This window comes from Macrobrachium rosenbergii, chromosome 23 (genome assembly GCF_040412425.1).
Source record: "Macrobrachium rosenbergii isolate ZJJX-2024 chromosome 23, ASM4041242v1, whole genome shotgun sequence".
NCBI classification, from domain to species: domain Eukaryota; kingdom Metazoa; phylum Arthropoda; class Malacostraca; order Decapoda; family Palaemonidae; genus Macrobrachium; species Macrobrachium rosenbergii.
Window position 1 is genome coordinate 49687780 of NC_089763.1, and position 23714 is coordinate 49711493.

The 23714-nt window shown below is 34.3% G+C and overlaps 1 long non-coding RNA gene and 1 other non-coding gene across 2 annotated transcripts in view; both read right to left on the reverse strand.

Annotated features, from left to right (window-relative positions):
• Positions 1-23714, reverse strand: part of LOC136851604 (uncharacterized) — a 481793-nt gene that overhangs the window by 342417 nt on the left and 115662 nt on the right. The window lies entirely within an intron of this gene.
• Positions 9208-9291, reverse strand: TRNAS-UGA (transfer RNA serine (anticodon UGA)). Its single transcript has one exon. It is a non-coding gene; the product is annotated as a tRNA-Ser (tRNA).

The following is a 23714-nucleotide window of genomic DNA, read 5'->3' on the forward strand; positions in this document are numbered from 1 at the left end:
TATATCCAGCAGAAAGTCATTACATTGATTTAATCATAACAAGAGTGGAGACACAATAAATTTCAAAATTTAGACAATGTGAGAAACAAAGACAGTGGCTCATGTCTACTAATTCGCTTGAATGAAAGGGTCATAAGACACTTTTTTTATTTTTCTTTTTGCACTCAGAGGGTTTCATCCATCGGAAATGAATGGCGTGGTTGTCAGTTTTAGCTGAAACAGCTATAGACTTACCAAAATCCTTCATAGGGTTTTTGTACATAAATAAATCAATAGATTTCCAGTCCTACAGATGTATGATGTATCAATGTAAGTATGTATGTATATATTTATGCATACATTATACATATATATATATATATATAATTATATATACATATATGTATATTATATAAAATATATATACATATGTATGTATTTATATATATATATATATACATACTGTATATATATATATATATATATATATATATATATATATATATATATATATATATATATATATATATTATATATTGTCATTGAGAATGCCATTTTCACTATTATACCAAGTAATCAAATGAGAAGCAAAAAGTTAATTAATCTCGATGGTAATTAACATATTTGATTACTTGGTAAAATAGTGACAAATATACATGCACACATAAGTATACAGGTATATATAGAGTCCTATTATAAATATATATATAACTAAATACATGTATGTATACACATATTTCACTGATAAATATAATTCGTACATTCAAAAGAAAAATCATTCTACGACCAGTTTAGTTAAAACATAATATTATTATTAATCGCATCATTTTATGAGCGAAAGCAATGAAAACTTCCACTAACACGATCTCACCTGTAAGGAATTCTGAGAGAGAGAGAGAGAGAGAGAGAGAGAGAGAGAGAGAGAGAGAGAGATAGAGAGATATCATTAATAAATATCATTAATACTATAATACTAATATTCGCGTCGTCCGCTATCAGGAATATATGTATGATAGTCAAACTGTCCCACAAATTCAAGAAAACTCTCCCCATCTTTGCAAGAAAACCTTCAGCTGTAACAATTTTCCGGCAAAAGTTGCAGCGCGATTTCTAAATACAACGGTTTGTCCTCAGCCTCCCGCCATAAATATGTAAATACTGATGTCGCGCGCGGTGATGCTAGCCCCGGAGACAGCATAAACCCAATGCCCCAGGGCTGTTATAAGGAATAGTTTGTCGTATGCTTCCTGCTAGGGCATTAATTATGGATCTGCACACCATAAAACTCACAGCTACCGTAAGTGGCCCTGCCTGTGAAACGTGCGGAGTTATTTGAGAATATGTTTCCTCTTCTTCGTTTTCTTCATTTCCTTCCCGGAAAAAGAAGAAGAAAAAATATGCGCAAGGGAGGTCGCCTTTGAATTTGGCAAAAACACGGCGTATGTATTTAAGAAGGGATCTTTACAGAAATGTTGGACCGGAGTTAGTCCAAACCAAAGGACCATTTTTTTCGATCAATTAATGAGATTTTAGATGAATTTACGGGGTCTTCCAAGTTCTGAAACACACACACACACACACACACGCACGCACTTCGGAAAACTAATCACAGACGAACGGACTTGTTTGGAATAAAAAGGTTTTTTCATTTCACGAGTTACTTGAAAAAGCGGTGGCTGCAGTGAATATTCAATTGGATTAATTTCACCACGCCAGACGGACGCACTTATTTACATTATTCGGTACGGAGACGAGGAACGGCTCCTCGTCACCCACGGCGGTCTTGAATTTCTGCTTCTCACTCACCCCTCGCCTTGCTTCCCCACCTTTCTCTGTCAGACGTATAAATATATACTTTCGCTCTTAATACATGTGACATATATGTATTTATAAAGACTATTCACAAATATACATACATACACATTCAAACACGCACATATACACAAACATATAAATATATACAATATATATATATATATATATATATATATATATATATATATATATATATATATATATATATATATATATATATATATATATATATATATATATATATACGCCCCTTTCCTCTTCTATGAGATAGCATCAGAAGGTGATACCTTTCTACTTCTTGGCAAGGTATCTGGGATGAAAACTGCTAGCCACACATCCTTACTCGCCTTTTTCTACCTTCTTCTTCGTTTTAACGTGCTTTTTCCATTTTCTATATGGGTAGTTAACGATGCCTTCTTTACGAAGGACTTTGATTTGGCGTTAGGGTAGGCCGTAAAGCCTCGATCGGCTGCCCTGCCTGACATCGCTTAGACCCCAGTAACACTCGCCTTTTTCTACCATATACTGTATACCTATTCTAAGTGTACATCACTTGCACTGTAAAGGGTATATTTATATTTACGTGTGTGTGTATGTTTATAATATTTACACACACATACTCACACACATATTATATAATACACACACACACACACACAGTACACAAATATATATATATATATATATATATATATATATATATATATATATATATATATATATATATATAAAAAACAGAAGCATTTACATATCACCTTATCCCTTAAAAGTGGTGGCATAAAGGCGACAGCCCTCCGGTTCGCAGCTATGTTTCTAGGATGAGGTTGCTCAGCCCCATCTATATTCAAGGGGTTTATGAAGCCATCGGCATCTGACATTTCATGACAGTTGCACAACCAACCACTGATGTTACCCATTCTTTTCTAACAATGCAGATAAGACTAACAGAACAATAGCTTTATCTTTGGTATTGTACGTGTGTTTTTCATACTTAACGTGAATTGACCGGAGGTTCAGTGAAACTACTGCGGCTTTATCGAATGTTAACTGATGCGTCTTAATTAAATCAAAAAGTTAAACATGAATAATTTTGGGGAATCTTATTTAAATACTCTTTCAAAATCTAAATGACCACATTAAATGGGAAATCTGTCGTGCAAACTTGCATGCATTAGTTTGTAATGAGAGAAGCTTCTCCTAAGGCTTATAAATATCGACAGTGTTCTGAACAAAGGAAACAATACCAAATAACCTTATTTAGTCAAGAGTAAATTATTTTCCTAGGAAAAATAAACAAACTATTTCTGAACATAAGACCGTCTCTATCACTATTCAATCCCTTCTTCCAATCAGACTTATATTTGACATGCTTAACCTCCCTTCTTTTCGAAGACACTTAGCTCCAAAAGGATTTTATTTCGCAGAGCAATGTTTGTGGTACAATAAGGCGGAGGAAAGTCTGTTAAAAAGTAAATGTAATCTTTGTTATATGTGTATGTGATCATGAAATTCTATTTGTGCCTGTGTAACTACTGTGTTTATTAACTTGACTTGAATCTTTTTTGCATAAATAATCTAGTCCATTCTGGGGACAGGAGGTGGGATAAAGAGTTTCAACCTAGATTGTATTCTCCTATTTCTTGTCCCGAAATCTTTTGTTTTTTTTTATTATTTATGATCACTCACTCTCTCTGATACAATCATATGATCATCAGCCTAGGGCAATCCAATTTCCTTTGTAATACAGGGTAAGCTGGAAGTGAGACAAGTGTGAAGAACACAATTTAAATCTAATTGTAAAATATGTTTTGTGAGGGTGTCCTAATTATAACTAACAGCGAATGACAAGTATTTGTTAAAAAACCCTTTTAAAGGTTTTGATAGACTCTTCCGAAATTTCTTTCTATTTGGTACTTTATGAGAATTAAGTACAAGAATAAACTTTCGAGCCAAACTTTTGTGGTCATAATTTCATCGCATTAACTAGGTTTAACCACTGCTATACTACTACTACAACTACTACTTTTTTTTTCTTACTATTATCATTATCATTCAGAGTAATCACGGCAAAATTTAGCAACTAATTAATACTTGTCACAAATAAATAAGATGCTCCAACAAGGTGGACACCGAGAAGTCCAAGGTACAATGAGGTGAAACATAAACATCTTTCAAAACAACCCCTTTCCAAAATTTTCACAGAGGAAGTGGCCGTTAAGCCTAATAATCAGTTAAAAGCACATACAGATCTGTCAACGAATTAACAAATTGAATAAATTCTACGCCCAGAGCAAAATCATTAAACATTTATTTAATTAGCCATCTTTGAAAGTGGTTTTATTAAACATTATGCATGTTTTAATCCAGGATGTGAAGGTTTACGCGCAAAATGCTAGAAGAAAAAAATAATTATAATGCGACTTGATGATGCAAACACCACCAAAGAGTGTTGCTTGATATTATATAGAATACATCTCTTAAACCCAATAATATAAGTGCTTTGTCTTTTTTAAAAAAAAATAATAAAAAAGTAATTTAAAGAAAATTTTGTAATTTAGGATTTCTTATCAAAGATATTTAATTGTGATGTAAGCCTTGTAAATGATACACTACCTGAGCGACAAACTCAGCAATTTAAGATTTTATAAGAATTTGTGATAATGATAACATCATACTGTTGGCTTAATATTATATATATAGTTCTAAATTCTCATGAGTGACTATTATATACCCAATGTACATTTAATACACACACACACACACATCTTTTTTATATTGTATATATATTTATAAACGTTTATATAAAGTAATAAGAATCAAGCATTACACAATCACCTTGGGCAAGTTTTGGGTAAAAGAATAAATATTGATTCAGATGGCTTCCGAACCAGGGAAGAATGAGTAGGCAGGGTGATGGTGACAGCTGGCCTACAAGTCATAAAAAATTTGGAACCCGAGGGCAAGATCCAAGGAATTACCTGGGTAAGCTGAGTGATGGAATTTGGGAAAAATGCAATGATGCAACAGTTAGCTTTCCCATGGTATATATATATATAGTTATGTTGTATATACTTTTATGACTTTGTATATAGTGGGCATATATTATATTTCAAATTATATATATATATATATATATATATATATGAATCAGAAATTTATATATATATATATATATATATATATATATATATATATATATATATATATATATTGTATATATGTATATATACATATATGCATATATACAGTATATATATATATATATACAGTATCCATAAATATATATATTAAAAAATATATAAATATATTGGTGAGATATCCTAATCCGATTTGTTCTATGTATCAGCAGTTATCAAAGTTTTTAATCACATCGCATTTGTGTATTTCAGGTACCCTGTTGATGAAAGAGGTATTGTTAAATGAACCTAAAAATGACAACCTCAAGAAAAGGCACAATGTGTGTTATGGTTTACTGAAACAAAATCGGATACGCAGACTCAGCGAAACTACAGAACTTAGTATGGATCCACCGTCACGTCCGTCAAGTCATGCATGGCACAAGAAATTTATGGAGACAGGGACAGTGTTGGATAAAGGGAGGAGTGGAAGACCAAGAACATCTGAGGAAAACATCGATCGTGTAAGATAAGCCTTTGATCGTTCTCCTGCGAAGTCCATTCGTACTGCTGCCAGACACTTACAGTTACCACGTCCAACACTGCACAAAGTCCTGAAAAAGAACTTGCGATTGTACGCTTACAAAGTACAACTCATACTGGCACTCAAGCCAAATGATAAACCAAGACGAAAAGAGTTTGCAGTTAACATGCTGGAACGAATTTCTGAGGATGAAACGTTCCTCAACCCAGTTAGTTTTAGTGATGAGGCAACCTTTCAAGATTCAAGGAAACTGTACACATAATGTGAGAATCGGGGGATCAGAACATCCCCAAGTGGCTAGGGAACTTCACCGAAATAGTCCAACGGTGAATGTGTGGAGTGGGATCATGCGCAATCGAATCATTGGTCCATTTTTCTTCATCGAGACATCAATTACTGCAGATGTTTACCTTGACCTTTTGACTGAATATGTGGCACCTCAACTAGATGACCTTCAACCATCCATCATTTTCCAGCAAGATATCACATTGGGGACTGCATGTTCGTGGGTTCCTAAAGTCAAACATTTCCAGACCGGTGGATTGAAGAAGGATGGCCCAATTCCCTGGCCACCTCGTTCACCAATTATCACTTCCGTGGACTTTTTCTATGGGGTTATGTTAAAGATATCATGTATCGAACAAAGAGACGGGACATCACTGATCTCAAGCAAAAGATCACTGATGCCATTGCCACCATTGATGAAATCGAGTGCCATGATGTTCTTTTTGACTAATTTTCTATAAAGTTACGTTAAAGAAAAACTTTTATTATATATTCAAATTAGGGACATCATTACATAATTGTCTTCATTTCCTATTGGAGTTATGTTAAAGATATCATGTATCAAACAAAGATACGGGACATCATTATAAACATGTACTTCTTTCTATGGTTAAGAAGATATCATGTGTTTGAACAAGCACCAGGACATCAGAGAGAGAGAGAGAGAGAGTTAGTTAAAGATATCATGAGATCGAACAAAGAGAGAGGACATCATTACTCCCTTGACTTCTTTCTAACAAGTTATGTTAAAGATATCATGTATCGAAGAGATAGAGAGGACATCATTAAACCATTGACTTCTTTCATGGAGTTATGGCCAAGATATCAAATCGAACAAAGACACGGGACATCATTACTGAAATTGGACTTTGAGAGAGATGGGGTTATGTTAAAGATATCATGTATCGAAGAAAGATACGGGACATCATTACCCTGCTTCTTTCTATGGAGTTATGTTAAAGATATCATGTATCAAACAAAGATATGGCGTAATTCATGGCTCCCTTCAGGACTTTCTGGCGAGTTATGTCCCAAAAGATATCATGTATCGAACAAAGATGACGGGACATCATTACTCCCTGGACTGCAGGCGCCACGTGCGCGATTCTATGGGGTTATGTTAAAGGGTATTTTCGAACAAAGATACGGGACATCATTACTCCTTGACTTCTTTCTATGGAGTTATGTTAAAAATATCATGAATATCGAACAAAGATAGGGACATCATTACTTCCTTGACTTCTTTTCTTGTGGAGTTATGTTAAAGATATCATGTATCGAACAAAGATACGGCATATATCATTACTATGTATATGGACTTCTTTATATGTAGTTATGTTATGTATGATATCATGTATGTGAACAAGATACGGGACATCATTACTCTTGGACATTCTTTCTATGGAGTTAAAGATATCATGTATCGAACAAGATACGGGACATCATTATATATATCTTGGACTTATTTTCTATGGGTATATGTTAATATATATATCATGTATCGAACAAAGATGGGACATCATTATTCTTTGACTTATTTCTATGGAGTTTTTAAAGATATCATGTATCGAACAAAGATATGGACATCACTGATCTCAAGCAAAGATCACTGATGCAATTATACCAATGATGAAGCTATGCTACGGCGAACATTTAAGATATCGAGTGCCGTTTTGACGTTCTTCGTGTAACTATGGTGCCTATATAAAGGGAAAAAATATTCAATATATATTCCTCATTTTGTAATATATTTCCCATAATTGTCTGTTCATTTCCTATTGCATATATTTTTAAATTGTAAAGAGATTTTATGGACAACCTGGATAATATATATGTGTGTGTATGTGTGTGTGTGTATGTATACATATATGTATACATATATGTTTGTATGCACCATATAGAGAGAGAGAGAGAGAGATAGAGAGAGATATAGAGAGAGAGATAGAGAGAGAGATATAACATAAATACACCCATAAGAATATACAACAAATCTATTTATACATAGGAGAGTAGAGAGAGAGAGAGAGAGAGAGAGAGAGAGGGGGGAGAAGAATATAAAACAATACATATACATATTGCAACGATATCACTAATACATATATATATATTATATATCAATCAGAGATTCCTTAATTCATATAACATATAAGAGAGAGAGAGAGAGAGAGATAGAGAGAGATTAGAGAGAGAGATATAGAGAGAGAGAGAGAGATATCAAAATATATTGAATTTTATACACCATATTCACCACGAAAGGTATGTTATATTCCACAGAAATATATTATATGCGTAATTCATGGCATATCATTATACGCGGCGAGTGCCGTCCCAAAAGTACATTCGGAGCCGTTGATGCACCGCCTTGTTACGCGTGTTACGTGTTGTTACGCAACGCATATATATACATATTAGAGAGGGGCTAGAAACGATATGGGTATTTTATTATATATACACTATTTATACGACGTTTTCATATATATAGAGTATACTCTTACTTCATACTGCGGTTAAGGCAGGAAAATAATAAAGAATATCAGAGATGGAAGTATAAATGTTACTTCCACACATATATACTTATATCCGTATCAGTTCAACACGCATATATATATATATATATATATATATATATATATATATATATATATATATATATATATATATATATATATATACATATATATATATATACATATATATATATATATATATATATATATAATTAAGAAATATCCAATTTTTTTACTATATTCCTCTTAAGATTGACAGCAGATGAATTCAATTATAAATCTGACGAATAATCAAGATTATTAAATGTTCATAAAGGCACAGTAGCTATCAATCTACCAACAGTCACACAAGAAACTCGTTATAGCAGAAATAACGAGATACAAATTCCAATTTAAACACTCTAGTCTCCCATAACTGCAAATCAATTCGGTGCCTTTCAAAACCTCTTAATACTATTATTCAAATATTGAATTCCATCCCAGGTCTTTTCAAATGTCTTGATACTGTTTTTCAAATATCAAATTTTCACATTACAAATACTGAATGTTTCACATCCATAAGGAAATATTATTATTAAAAGTCTCTTTGTAATTGTTCAAAACAAACTAGGACTGAAGACTGATGGCTTGATATTCTAAAACAGCAATTACAAAAAAATAAGCATCATAATTACAGCGTTATTAAGATTTTTATTGCAAAAATATTCAGGTTTTTTATGCGATTCGATTTCTTTGCAATTCTCCTAATCTAATATTTTCTCAGGCCTCATTCTGACCGACTGACGATCACACAAAACGCACAAGGCCTTAGTAAAGTTTACAAACAATAATCTTTTGGGTAAGATTGTCAGCTAAGTGAATGTAACACCACTCATGTTCAAGTGAGCGTGAACCCTCTGAGGTATACCTGATTCGAACATGTTCTAACCACCTAACTACTGGGGTCCAAAAACGTTGCAACCGCTGCGGACAGGATTCGAACCTGTGCGGGCAAAGCCCAATGGATTTCAAGTCCATCATCCTAACCACTTTCGGACACCGCAGCTCCATGGGCATGAAGAAACCATCCTCATCTTGGGCAGCAGCAGAAATTCAACCCACAAAATAATCTGTTATTTACCATCTATCATAATACAATTATTTCAACACACACACATACACACACACACACACATACATACATATATATATATATATATATATATATATATATATATATATATATATATACATTTGTGTATGTAATATACTTATGTTTTATGTAAATTTATGTTTATTAATATATGTTATATATATATATATATATATATATATATATATATATATATATATATATATATCAATCTATCCATTTATCTATATATACTATATATATATATAATATATATATATATACTAGTTGATAAATCTGGCGCTGCCCGGGAAACTTTGAATGACAGTCGAACCTTTACCTTAGTAAGAAGTATCATATGGTGTGGTTTTGATTAACATGTCCCCCGGTAAACTGAAACACTCCCCACTAAATCGAAACACACCCTCCACTAAACATAAAAAAAAAAAAACAACTAAACCTTAAACACATCATCCACTAAACCTAAACACCCCTACCACCAAACATGAACACATCCACCCCCAAAACCTAAAAACACATACCACCTCTAAACCCATACACACCTCCAACTAAACCTAAACATACCCCACTAAACCTAAATACCTCCTAAATTTAAACACATCCCCATTAAACTTAAACACACCCCAGCTAAAACAAAACACACCCCCAATAAACTTAAACACACTACCACTAAACCTAAACATATCCACCACTAAACACGAACACCCTCTCCACTAAAACTAAATGCACTCCCCCCCTTTAATCCTAAACACAACCAACTATATCTATACTCATCTCCACTAAAACCTAAACACTCACCAAACCTAAACACACCCCCTCCGAAACCTAAACGCACCATCACTAAACCTAAACACATCCAATGCTAAACCTGAACACATTCCCACCTAAAACCTCAACACACCCCATTACACCTACATAAAACGTTGATACAGAATTATTAATCACAGGTAAGAAAAGCATTTTCATAATATATTTCTATGAAATGAGATATGATAAACTCAGAGAGTTTATTCACCACATTAGTTACAAAGGAAGGGGGAACGAGCAATGGGGGAAGGCAAGGGGAAAGTGTCGCGGGTTTAGGTTTGAAACCTACGCCAAAACCTTTCTGGGGTCAAATGCCGTGTGCAAAATTCTGTCTTGAGGTTCAGATTTCTAGAGCACAAGTTTAATCACAAATATTCATTTATTATTATTATTATTATTATTATATTATTATTATTATTATTATTATTATTATTATATATATATATATATATATATATATATATTTATATAAATATATATATTTATATATATATATATACATATACATATAAAATATTGTATATATATATATATATATTATGACCAACCAGAGCTGCCTGGGAAAACTCTGTAGAACTCGGAAAATTTTCCTACACCTCCTTGTACTGACTGCCCTTTAATTCAAGAATTACTGGGTTGACTGTCGCATTTATCCAAAATTACAGTTCTGACTGTCCCATTCATTCCAGTATTACTGTGGTGACTGACCATTTTATCCAAAAATTACTACTAACTCTCCCTTTATCCAAATATTACTTTGTTGACTGTCCTATTTATCTATATATTACTGTGATAACTGTCCCATTTATCCAGGTATTACCGTGATGACTGTCCCTTCATCCAGGTATGACTGTATTGACTGTCCCATTTATCCAGGTATTACTGTACTGATTGTCCCTTTTCATCCAGGTATTACTGTAGTGACTGTCCCAATTATCTAGTTATTACCAAGGTGACTGTCCCATTTATCCAGGTATTATTGTAGTGACTATCCTTTTTTTTATCTAGTTATCCCAATCATCTGTATTACTGTGACTGTCCATTTACCCGTGTGTTACTGTGCTGACTGTCCCATTTATCCAAGTTAATGTGGTGACTGTCCCTTTTATCCAGGGAATACTGTGGTGACTGTCCCTTTTATCTAGGTATTATCCTGTACTAACTGTCCTTTTATTCAAGTATTACTGTGGTGACTGTCCATCTTATCCAGACATTACTATGGTGACTGTCCCCAGGTATTACTGTGGTGACTGTCCCATTTATCCAGGTATTACACTGTTCCTTTCACCCAGGTTGACTGTGCTGGACTGTCCCTTTATCCAGGTAACACTCTTGACTGTCCATCCCAAATTAGTGTGTGGTTGTTCCATTTATCCATGTATTATTGTGCTAACTGCCCTTTTATCCAGGTGGTATTACTAAGGTGACTGTGCCATTTTTTCACAGAGGCGACTCACTGACATGACTGGACGAAGTGACTTCTAGCACTGAAAGGACAGATTTTCAAAGACAGGTTAAACACCTATGTTTGAATAGAGAGACATCAAGTAAATAACAATATGTGAAATGACATAAGGCGAGATTTACTGAATTACAATTGAAATAACTGACCAATAAAGACAGACTGACATTCATGAATGGGGTGTATAGCTTTACCCAGAGGAACATACTAATAAGTATTGAGGCATCTTTCGTTTTTATTCATTTCACGGGGAACATGTAGAAATAGCCTCTTTGATAGGTTTTTTTTGGGGGAGGGGGATGTTCACCGCTTTTGCAGTGGATGTTAGGAATAAAAAGTAAACAAATAAAGCAGAAGATATATGACATCACATCTTCCAAAATACAAATATATCTCCGAATGCATTGTATCATTTAAGCTTTTGAAGATAATTAACCTATTCATATTCCAAGGATACCTCTCTTTTTATTTCCAGGTGTTATTTCAGTGCGTTTTATTATTTTTTTCTAAAAAGGAGATCGTACCTCATGTTTTTATTTTTCTTTTGAGCGATTCACTTAATGTACAGCGATCAGTGTTAATTTTTTTAACATGGCAAATACAGGTTTTTGAAACCTATTCCATTCAGAGCACATAAACTGTGAAAAGTAAGAACAATCAGGTGAATTCTCTTTCAGATTATTAGACAGCCTTTCATTCTAAAGTTTTTCACTCAGAGTTTTATTCACGAAAAATATTTTTAAAAACAGCAGCGCGATTATTAAAATTATTCTCGACCAAATTTACATATACAGCAGGCTCGTCCATTTAATACTTTATTTACGGTATCCCATCACTCAGTCTATGCATATAGACTGCATATGCATATGCTTTTTCATTTTTAGAATAACGAATCATTTCTGCCGGGTTTTTTTCTGTTGTTTGTCTGTTTGTTTCTGCTTTTTCTAATCCCAGAAAAGTTTCCTTCTATTCCAGAGGATTCGTTTGGTCTTTAATGGCTGTAACAATGATTTTTTTTTTTTTTTTTATTCTGAATTAATCTAGGAAAAGGATGACATCCTGCAGCCATCATGGACCAATAAAATTTCATACTTTTTCTTGATATTTTTTGAGTAAGTAGAAATAAAGACAAAATATTCACTTCCCGGTCTGAGATTTGAGCGAGAGCAAAATGTAAACTTGATCAGAAGTTGTCATGGAAACCGCTTGTTTACGCATTTACCCTAGCATGTAGAGACTGAACTGAATTGAATTGAATACAGAATTTAGGCCAAAGGCCAAGCACTGGGACCTATGAGGTCATTCAGCACTGGAACGGATATTGACAGTAAAAGTTTTGAAAGATGTAAACGGAGGGAAACCTCGCAGTTGCACTATGAATCAATTGTTAGGAGAGGGTGGAAAGTCAGAGAAAGAGAATAAGAAAGGAGGAACAGAACGAAACGAAAGGGGTTGCAGCTAAGGGCCGAAGGCACGCTGCAAACAACCTTAAGTAATGTCTCCACAGTGCACCGCATGAGGTGCACTGACGGCACTAACCCCACGGGGAGCATGTAGAGACGATTGCCTTAAGATTCAAATAACCTTGCCTGCTACGTTCTAAGTCTTTCCTCCGAGTCCACTAAGAGGAAACTTAAATAAACAAATTTCATTCATTTAAAGGATATTACCTCAGTCCTAGACTGAATTTCTTAATCTCTTGAATAAATATTCTCTAAAGATATTGCATTAATTAATTTAGAAAAACAAACTTCACTCATTTAAAGAATATTAACTCATTCCAAGGATTGAAGTCCTATAATCTCCTGAATAAATAGCTGTAAATCCATTGAACCAATCAATTTACTTTACACAAAAACAGAAGGGGCAATTCTGAAATAATCAATATTTAATCATTCGCATTTATGATTCATAAGTGACTGACATCCATATGATCCAAGGGCTCACTATACCTTGTTTATGTTTGATGGAGATGAATTTCAAATTAGCTGTAATGGCTCTCCGACAATGGAGTCAAGAAAAAATCATTTCTTGTTAATTTCATTTGGAATGTGTCGACGTTCAATTCAGCAGTCATGAAACTAAATGAAGGACACACTAATATAACTAGGAATGTTTCCATCACGTGTGTGACGTTCAATTCTTTATTTTAGAATGCAGATTCGTTGACTTTCTTCCCACAGCACAATACTTCTCTCAGTCAGAAATCCTTAGTACAGTATATAAAAATGTTTGATCAACACTAAAATGTAAGTACCAGGATTTTTCTAGGTTATTTTTTATTTCTTCTTTTATTTTTATGTTATTTGGCCTTATATCCATCACTGTGTATCGCCAGAGTTTCTTTACAAAGCAAGTGAAAATGCGGCAGTTCATACTTAGACCACTCATCAGGTTTGTTAGAATGGTCATTAGCCTGATAGAAAATAAGTTTTCTTAGTACCAAAGACCGTGTTTGAAATTTTTATTTATCTTTATGAAGTGGACTTTCATGTACTTTTTATTATCTATAATTAAATTTCATCTCAAGTCGATCACATAGACAATGATAGTCTTAATTCTATCCGTTTCTATATAAATTCCTGTCTTGTATTCACAGGCCTTATTCTGTATGATAAGAAATAAATCAATTACTGAAAATCTTCATATAGGTTAACTGTAACTGGTAACCAAAGAATGCAGCAAGCACACACACAAGTACATACACTCATAGAAACAGAAACGAAATCTTACATAGATTTCAGTTTAATGATTATTACATTTTTAATCAGTATCCTTTTGAGAGTGTGTGACTATTTTGGAACAGAGAGAGAGAGAGAGAGAGAGAGAGAGAGAGAGAGAGAGAGAGAGAGAGAGAGAGAGGGGGTGTGCGCTCTTAGTGACGAAATGAGCTTCAGATTCGCCTCGGTATGGAATACATAATCTTTATAATGCTGCATTTTTCCCGTCGTGGATACAGATGGAAGTAAGTTAGGGAGATGCCATTGTATGTTATGTTGTCAGAGATCGTTAGAAGCATCGTTAATGTCGCAGCTAATCAACTATGTCAAGACCACAATAGTGTTTACATACTTGTGGTTTTGGTATCGCGCAGTGATACCATTTGTTCCCAGATGTACCATGAGGATTTTTCTGACCAAACAACGTTATCAGGCCCAGTTATTTTATTTTATTCCGTTTTAGAATTGAAAGACTATTCAAATATTTTTTTTAAATTTACTGAATTCCTTTTCTTGTATTTCCATAAATTGTTTAAATGTACGTTTTTTTTATTGATGTGCGTACCCTCTCATGAAAACCAGCGCTCTCTCAGCGTCATCGCTGATAACAGATTCAGATAAAGATTTTCGGACGATCGTCCAGAACTGACGTGTCCCGAGGGATCTCAAGAGGCAGCGGCCTCCATGAAGTAAATACACTCTTGACACAGTGACAATCTCGCCATGACAGCTGTCACCCCAGACCTTTCCCTAAAATGCCTTGCTCAAGCGATAAAATAGGAGGGCACTTTACTGCTTACATCAGAAGAGAATTTGAGGACGAACGTTGAAAATTCACGATTAAACTATCTCTCTATCAATATAGTTGATTAGATTTTGAAAATAAGATGAATAATAACCCCTACCCACGTATACAGTACGAACATATTTCAATCCTCAGCTAAGAACACGCTGTACATGTGCGAACTCGACGTGAACAAAGGTAATAAAGGTACATAAAACTATAGAAAGAATTATGATATTTCTGTTGGTTGCATTTCATAAGAGAAGTAAAATTTCTTCATAATGCTTTCTGAAACAAGCAGGAAAAATGCAAATACTGAATTATCAGTTCAGTACAGAATCTTTATAATCATTTATTTATCAGAAAATCTCTGACGTCAAGGAAGGTCTGACCTACCTTCGTTGACGTCTAAATTTCAGTTTTGAAAAAAAAATGAAGATAGAAATGATACTCCGGAGTAAAATCTTCAAAAGCACTTAATTGGAATGAATTCACTGAATCAAGAAACCAAATTATTTAGTGATCTTTTAATGATGCTAATGCAAGTTCGTAAAAAAAAAAAACAGAATCTAATAAAAGTGGTTTATGGAAATTGGAAGAAAAGAAATGGGGACTAACATACGAAAAACACGATTGACAAACCTCCTCCATCCCCAACAACCACCCAGCTCCAGCGAAAAATTATAACCTAAACTCTAAATGTCATAACAGGGTGGACACAGATAATTAATAATATTATGTGACAATGTGACAATGAAGTTGAGAGATTTTACAGATGAAAATCCAGAACCAGTTGATTCTCCTAACAAGATTCCCCAAGCGTGGGAATCCAAATTATCAGATAACTGTTTCGGATCCTGTTAAGCAACAAGGTAGTGACTTCAGCTGCGCCTGGAATGAAACGCTGTTCTCTGCTAAACTTTATTGGCATACGAAACTGGATTCACGGGAATCTGGATTCCCAAACTGTTTCATATTTCGACTAGTCAACAATAAAGACCATTTTCCTCCTTCACCATTATACCACCCAGTTATAATTATTACGTTTCATACTTCACTCGCACGAATGTAATTAAAATGTATTCAAATAGCAGTCCTTCAACAAAGGGAAACTACCGCGGATATTTCACAAGACAGAAAGACACGTCTGTATATTTCATCTCGAGTCCAGCGAGTAACACCTCTCTTTGTAAAGATTATAGAAAGAAGATGCAGATTTTCAGCGAAGAACTGACAAAAGAATTATAATGCATTTAGGAAAAAATTATAATATTAATCGTATTCCCCTTCAGACAGCATAAACATGTCCTGACTCCATATTGGGCAAAAAGCTGTATTTTTAGTCCCCCTTTATTATAGGGAACACTTCATTTTCCGACAACAAACTTCGCCAGTATATTGTTAAAATAAACCAGTTTGAAAGAAATCAGTATGGAATGTGGAATTACTCAAAAAAAAAAAAAAACTTATGAAACTACCATGGATAAAATAAGACCAAACACTTTCAGCAACTGTTTGGTAAGATTCAAAGAAGATGGAGTTTTTACCAAGAACGGACAATCGAATTAAATTCGAGGATTCATATTCATCATGCTTTCGACAGTTACCATATTAGCCAGCTGTAAGCCATTATCATTTTCCGACTTATCGTTGAATCAAAGCACAAAAATAAGCCAAACCTTCAGCAACGTTAAAATTACTGGGGTGAGTCATGAACAAGTGAAATTGACGATTCATTTCAAATTTGCTAAAGATCGTTCAGTAAGCAATTTTTAGCGTCTCGCTTAATGCAGCAATGACTTGTAACGGTTCCAGAGGATGAATAAGGACTGGAAAGAGCCAATTATTCTGATGAAGCAATTAGATATCAACGTCGCTTACCATTGTTGCTGCAACACCAGTTTACATTATTCAGTGTAGATACCAAACCCTGTTGCACAGACTGAATTTTATTACACTTTTAGATTTTATCTCTCTCTCTCTCTCTCTCTCTCTCTCTCTCTCTCTCTCTCTCTCTCTCTCTCTCTCTCATTTGGTAAGATACAGGAACAACAAGTGATCAGACTAATTGACCTTCCCTGACTAATAAAAATAAGGTAATAAGAAAAAGAGTTGCAGAATGAGGAAGATTTAAGGGGTCTCTTAATGCATAATACTCTAGTTCATTTAACTGAATATCTAAATCATTCAAGTGAAAATGTTATACTATTAAACTCCTTTTTTACATAAGAAAACATGAGAAAGCTTGACGGAAAAGGAATAAACAGAACAAGAAAACGATGAGAAGTGGAAACGAGCGTCAAACCCACAAATCCCGAGAAAACGCAGCTGACGAACTGCCATACGTCATGACCGGGTGGACGCAGGTAACTAATAACATTGCTCGACAACAAAGCTCAGAGCTTTTAGCTAATGGAATTCCAGGACCTTCCGGATTCTGCTTACACGATTCTGGGAACGTGGGAAGCCAAGTTCGTAGGTTGACGTTTCATTTTGCGTTATGCAGAGGAGCTGTTACTTCAGCTGTACCTGGAATCATATGCAGTTCTGCGCAAAGCTTTGTCAACAGATGAAATTGGATTCACAGAACTTCTGTTTCTCATTCGACCAGCATGTGGTGAGTAAAGAATAATGAGGAAGACAGACATCAACAAAAGGTTGTTTAGACTCAAGGGCTTTGAAATCATATTATTTTGTTCTTAAAATTAACAATATCCCATCATTAGCACATTAGCCCTGTAGAGAGGTGCCTCGTAATGTGCGCCACACTTGGCACTTTCCAGATGGTACAAAGGAAGCATATCATCGGCCCCACCTTGCATTGCATTATACATTTTACTTTTCATTCGTTTCCTTCGGTTTCTTCCACCTTAGCTTTCCAACTTCTTTAACCTCACATTGCTCCTGTTTCTTACTCTTAGTTAAGAACGCATCCTTGGGGAAAGTAATTACATAAACACACTGAACGTTCGGGGAAAATTTCACCTAGATTACATCTCTTCGAACTACTGCCTAATACGTACATTTAAAGAACTCTCTCTCTCTCTCTCTCTCTCTCTCTCTCTCTCTCTCTCTCTCTCTCTCTCTCTCTCTCTCTCTCTTTTAAAATCCCTTCAGTCATCGAATCCACGAAAGGTTCCTGTTCTTTAGCACTGATCCAGAGTGAGTTCTTCGTGCGGCGGTTCTCTAAAGAAAAGAGAAAATCTAATTATCACATAGAAATACTGCTAATTTGTGCTTTTTTGTATAATTTTAAAGAAATGATACGAGCTCTATGTCTTTCCAGCTCTAAATTAGCAGTTACAGAGAATGAACTCAATATCAAAACAATATGCATTGAATGGTAACGTGGATTATTTATCACCCACACTTAAAAGTAATACCAGTGAATTATAATATTATATCTAGATCTCTCTCTCTCTCTCTCTCTCTCTCTCTCTCTCTCTCTCTCTCTCTCTCTGATACATATCAGTAAAAGAGAAAGAATTTTCTTCATTCCGCTATCGTGTTTCTGGCATGTAATTCGCTGCGATGGTCTAAGTTTAAATAATTTTGCATCAGGGTCTCGAATGAGAAAAGTTAACTGTATCCTTGAAATTAGCTTTCAGTCTTTCTTCTGAAATGTTTCTTGCCCTCCACTTTAGATAGCAAGGGGCACATTTTTTTTGTATTCAAATTGATCCACATTGATGTCCATGCACATATACTCTATACACACAAACACATTTACATAAACAAATATACATATGCACGTATATACACATTCTCATGTATACACATATTACCAATAAACAGATCCAAATTCGGGTGACACTCTCGAACAAAACTAACCCCATGAATTGCCGATCTGATAAAGATAAAGGTTAGTTCCTCTTACCCACAATGATCACTAAGGAAAAATTAAGTGTTTTGTCCGACCCCTGTAAATTTTCTTAGCTAGGTGTCCCTGAATCAAGTAAAAATTTTCGCAGCTGAAGCTAAGATAAATATAATACTTTGACGCAGCAACATGATTTATCTAGAAATTGCCAATACATTTCTTTCCTAACCAAGTCAATCCACTCACTACTGTGACGTTCGCTTGCCACTAGGGATGACTCAGACAGCTCTGCCGGCAGAACTCGTCTGCGAACTTTCAATTACAAATTTAACAACTCTATTTGCTTTATATACTATACACACGTACGACTCTAAGGACACTAACATGAGGGAAGCTTTGACCTGTAGACCTAAAAGTCCCTATTATATATTTCTATTACCGTTTTCTCATTTTCCTTCTATTTTCTAATTTCACTTAGGTGAAGGCCATTCCCATAAGAGAGAGCCTGAGCGCAATCTCTTGTCGTTGTATCCCCCTTCACATGTTTGTTACCAAGTTTCTTTTTTCCCAGAAAAGCATTCACTTCACCTTTACTATTTCTCGATCCCCTGGGTTCCTTTGGGCTTTGGTTCAGACAAATTGAAATTCTCGATGGCTAAAAAACAGACAAGGGTGTAGTGTCTAAAATCTGATAATCATTTTCATATGACGAAATTTGTTTTCAGTTATTAAAATGTTTCTTTTTTTAGGCTGAAATTACATCTTTTGCACAGAGCACAATTTTGATCGATTTCTCTTGCAATCTGTGAACATCCATTGCCTCTTCTAGAGGAGCTGCTTTTTTTATCAACTTACTACGAGAAGTTAATTTATTTTATTGTTTCGTAAAATCATTCCCAGTTGTCTACTTGGTGACAATAGTTTTTACTGAAGAAATGTTACCAAACCTTCTTCGAAAATATGCAGAACAAAACGTGATTTTTATACCCGCATTATAAAAATAAAATGTATCTCAGTGGTTCTAATAATAATCTTTGCAATTTCTACCTTTAAAACTCTGCTGACGATGAGATATATAGTACATTCATTTCAGGCAGCAAGATTTAGTAAAATAAAAAATTACTAACTACAGCACAGTCTTAAAAATCTCGGAGACATTACCAACGCATTGCTTCACGCTCAGGATAAGTTATTTTGGTAAACCCAAGGCAAACGTCCACGGTTTCCTTTAGAGATTCATATAAGTTTTTGTTTCCAAGAGTCGCTGACAAGTTCCAGAAGTTGTTTCCATTACTCTGTTGAAATTCTATTCGGCGATGACCGCCTTCAGAATAATATTTTCCATCATTTTGTGAAGGATTTTCCATTTGTTTCTGAGTCTGTTAATAAACTATAAGTGGTTTCCCTTCAGTTCTAGCTACAAAGACTTCATTTATTTTTTTTTTGTGAAAAAACAAATAGCATGAAAAAACCCGTTTCAATTTCGCAGTAATATCTTAATCAGATATGATTCGTTTTATATTATGTGTCTACGAAGCGCATATAAATATTGAGAATTCCTAATGAAATATGGCTGATTAAAGGACTAAAAAATAACAAACAAAATGTGTAGAAGAGAGGAGAAATAAAAAATACTGACAAGGTAATCTAGGATTCAGTGTAATTAGTAACAAAACTTGCCGGTGATTCCACCGTTTTATTTCTATGTGGAAAAGACGTATTGCCATTTTCAGGGAATCGAATGTGGAATAACGTTCATAATAAAAATGCAACTCTTTTATAAACATTCTTAAACGTGACTGTGAAGCTTTTGAAAAACAGTATACATACACGTACTTATGCACATACACATTCACAGATATATATATACATATATATATATATATATATATATATATATATATATATATATATATATATATATATATATATATATATATATATATATATATATATATATATATATTAATGATTTTCAATGATTTTCGACAACTGAGGCAACGTGCAGATCGTGTTAGTACAACCTCATTCTTTCCCAACAGATAATTGATCTTGGTTATATAAGCTGTTTGTGGGAGATATTTAAATCGAGATCGCGTGTTGCGACGAAATATAATAAGATGAAATATTCAAGTACAAAATGAGTTATAAAATTGCGTAAAACTTCCAATAACCATCTCCCTTTATTTTTTTGCATTTGCAATGGTCAAACTGCTGTTCGTGGTTATATATACCCAGTAAATGACTATCCTATTTTAACGTCATCATACCATTCCGTTTTGATATTTGTGAAGTAACGACGTCTGTGAGAAGCCTATATTTCCAATGAACCTGTAGTTCTCTCTCTCTCTCTCTCTCTCTCTCTCTCTCTCTCTCTCTCATTAAAGTCCGAAACTGTTTACGGCTAAGGATTAACAGAACGTTTCCTACCCAAAGCTTGCTATGCTGAGTTAACTGTTTAAGAAAAAGCGCACTACTTTTCAGTGGTAAGCGGACATTTTTCCACAGCAAATTATGACAAAGTACTCGCAAATCTGAGACAAAGCTTCATGAATAACGTAACTTTTGCTGAATGTTTTAGGTGCCCTAACATCATTATACCTACCTATCATTTGTCAACTCTCCCCATGAGGAACTGTAGGTTTTTTTATGGCCCCATTCATCGACTATTTTTTTTTGGTAAAGATTTATGGAACGGTTATTGATTTAAATCATTTACAGCAAAGAAAATGCGAATTAGAAAACAGGTTCAAAATTATGACTCCAATAACCGTAATTACGGAAGAAAGAATTCGAACTATAAACGACAATCATCGATACCTTCGACTTTTTGGTTGGTCATGTTCTTTGCTCTCTCTAGCAGTCTACGTTACATTTTTTTTCCTAAAGCAGAGGTCTACGTATGTGTTATTCGTTAATGCTCCTGTTTTTTGTCTTCAGGAAATCAAGGGGGACTATACCAGGTTCCTTAAAATTAGACTCCCTTTTTTTTTCTAAGTTAGTGATGCATAGCTTTGGTTGCTTTTGCTAGGTCCCTGTATTTCTCCCTGTCCTCATTACGTATGTGATATGAATCTATGAATAGACAGATAAATAGATAGATAGACAGATAGGCAGACACTTCACCAGTATCATCCTTTGTATACAAAAACAAGCATAGATAAACGGGTGTTCATGAAAAAATATAAGTATTTCGCTCTCATGAAGACGTTGATTACTTATCTGAGATTTTTCTCTCCCTCTGTCTGTATGTCTGTCTATCTATCTACTACTCTGTCTACATTCAGAAATTCATCAAAAATTCATAATTTATAAATTATGATTTAATTGATCAATATCATGCATCATCGATTTAAATCTATTTCTAAGCCCACCATCCGGCAGGATTAGATGTAAACTGCAGAGTTCGTCCAGATATTTAGTGTAGTCAAACCTTTTCCCATTATCTGGTCCAGTGTTGCATGAAGGGACCCACTGGACGTCAGAATATTGCCTAAATGGCTCAAGTCAAATATATTCAAGAGTCATCACTTCATATTTTTCGAGTCCTACTGATGATCCCACTTAATCCCTAATTAATGGGTTTATCAGAGTTGATTTCTTTTTGTTATGGCTCAGTTATTCATATCACACGGTCATAAATTTCGTTATTTTTCTGGGTCTCGATATTTATTCAAAATTAGTCGTTCTTCTTCTAATACGGTAAGTATCGTAAGCCTTAACCATTCTTATTTCTTAAACAAAGGATTGCTTCCTGAGAATCAAGTTTCATGCATGAAGTGTATAATTTGTACTCCTTTATATTTTGTATTCATTCACCAGAAATTCTCTTGTCGGTCTTAAAAAAAAATTTATCATGTTGCTGGGGTTCGTGTACGTGCTGGTCTGATCCTACACTATTTTTTATCTCACTAGAACATTTAGTCCCATGTTTTTTTATTATTAAACTCGAGGTATTTTCATGAAATCATGTGTCCGAACACATTTTCAGCAAACAAGCAAAAATTTGTTTTTCTCTCTCTCTCTCTCTCTCTCTTCTCTTATATTCCATGAAATCCTCTCTGGTATCCTTTATATTTTAGAATCAGATAACCATTTTAGAGTTCAGTGAATCCATCCCGACTCTTTTTCATCTGCCTGTTTATGCTCAGAAAAACCAGATGAAATTTATATCCCACTAACATGGATGAATTCTATATAGAATTATGATTTACCTTCTCCATCATGCATTACTAATTCACGTACTTGCAAATTTGTTATCGATCCCTTACGTATATTTTAGAATTCTAAGAATTTTTATGTTGTTGGCTATGTATTATAGGTTTCCCACATTAGTAATTTAAAGGGTCCCAAGTCTTAATACATCGAATCGCAGAATTGATGGCCCTCTGAAGTCTTGTAATTGTTCAAAGAGTTTCTCTTTTAAAGATTTTCTTATTTTTCTCGTTTTTATGATACGTATTGAGCAGACAGACAGAGAAATCAATATACTTGGGAACCAAGCAAAAGAGGTGTGCTTTTTAATAATGTGAAGACCTACAGGACTCATAACTTAATGCCCTCATTTATCACCGATCTGAAGGTCAAAGATTAATCAAACTGAAGTGACAAGGCTCTGGACACATTTAAGACCAAAGGCTATGAAGTGACAAAGACATCAACAATCATTTTCATGTAAAAGGGTATGTTCTGATGAAATTGGAGAAAAGCATCGAGAAATTCAACTACAATACAGTCTGAACA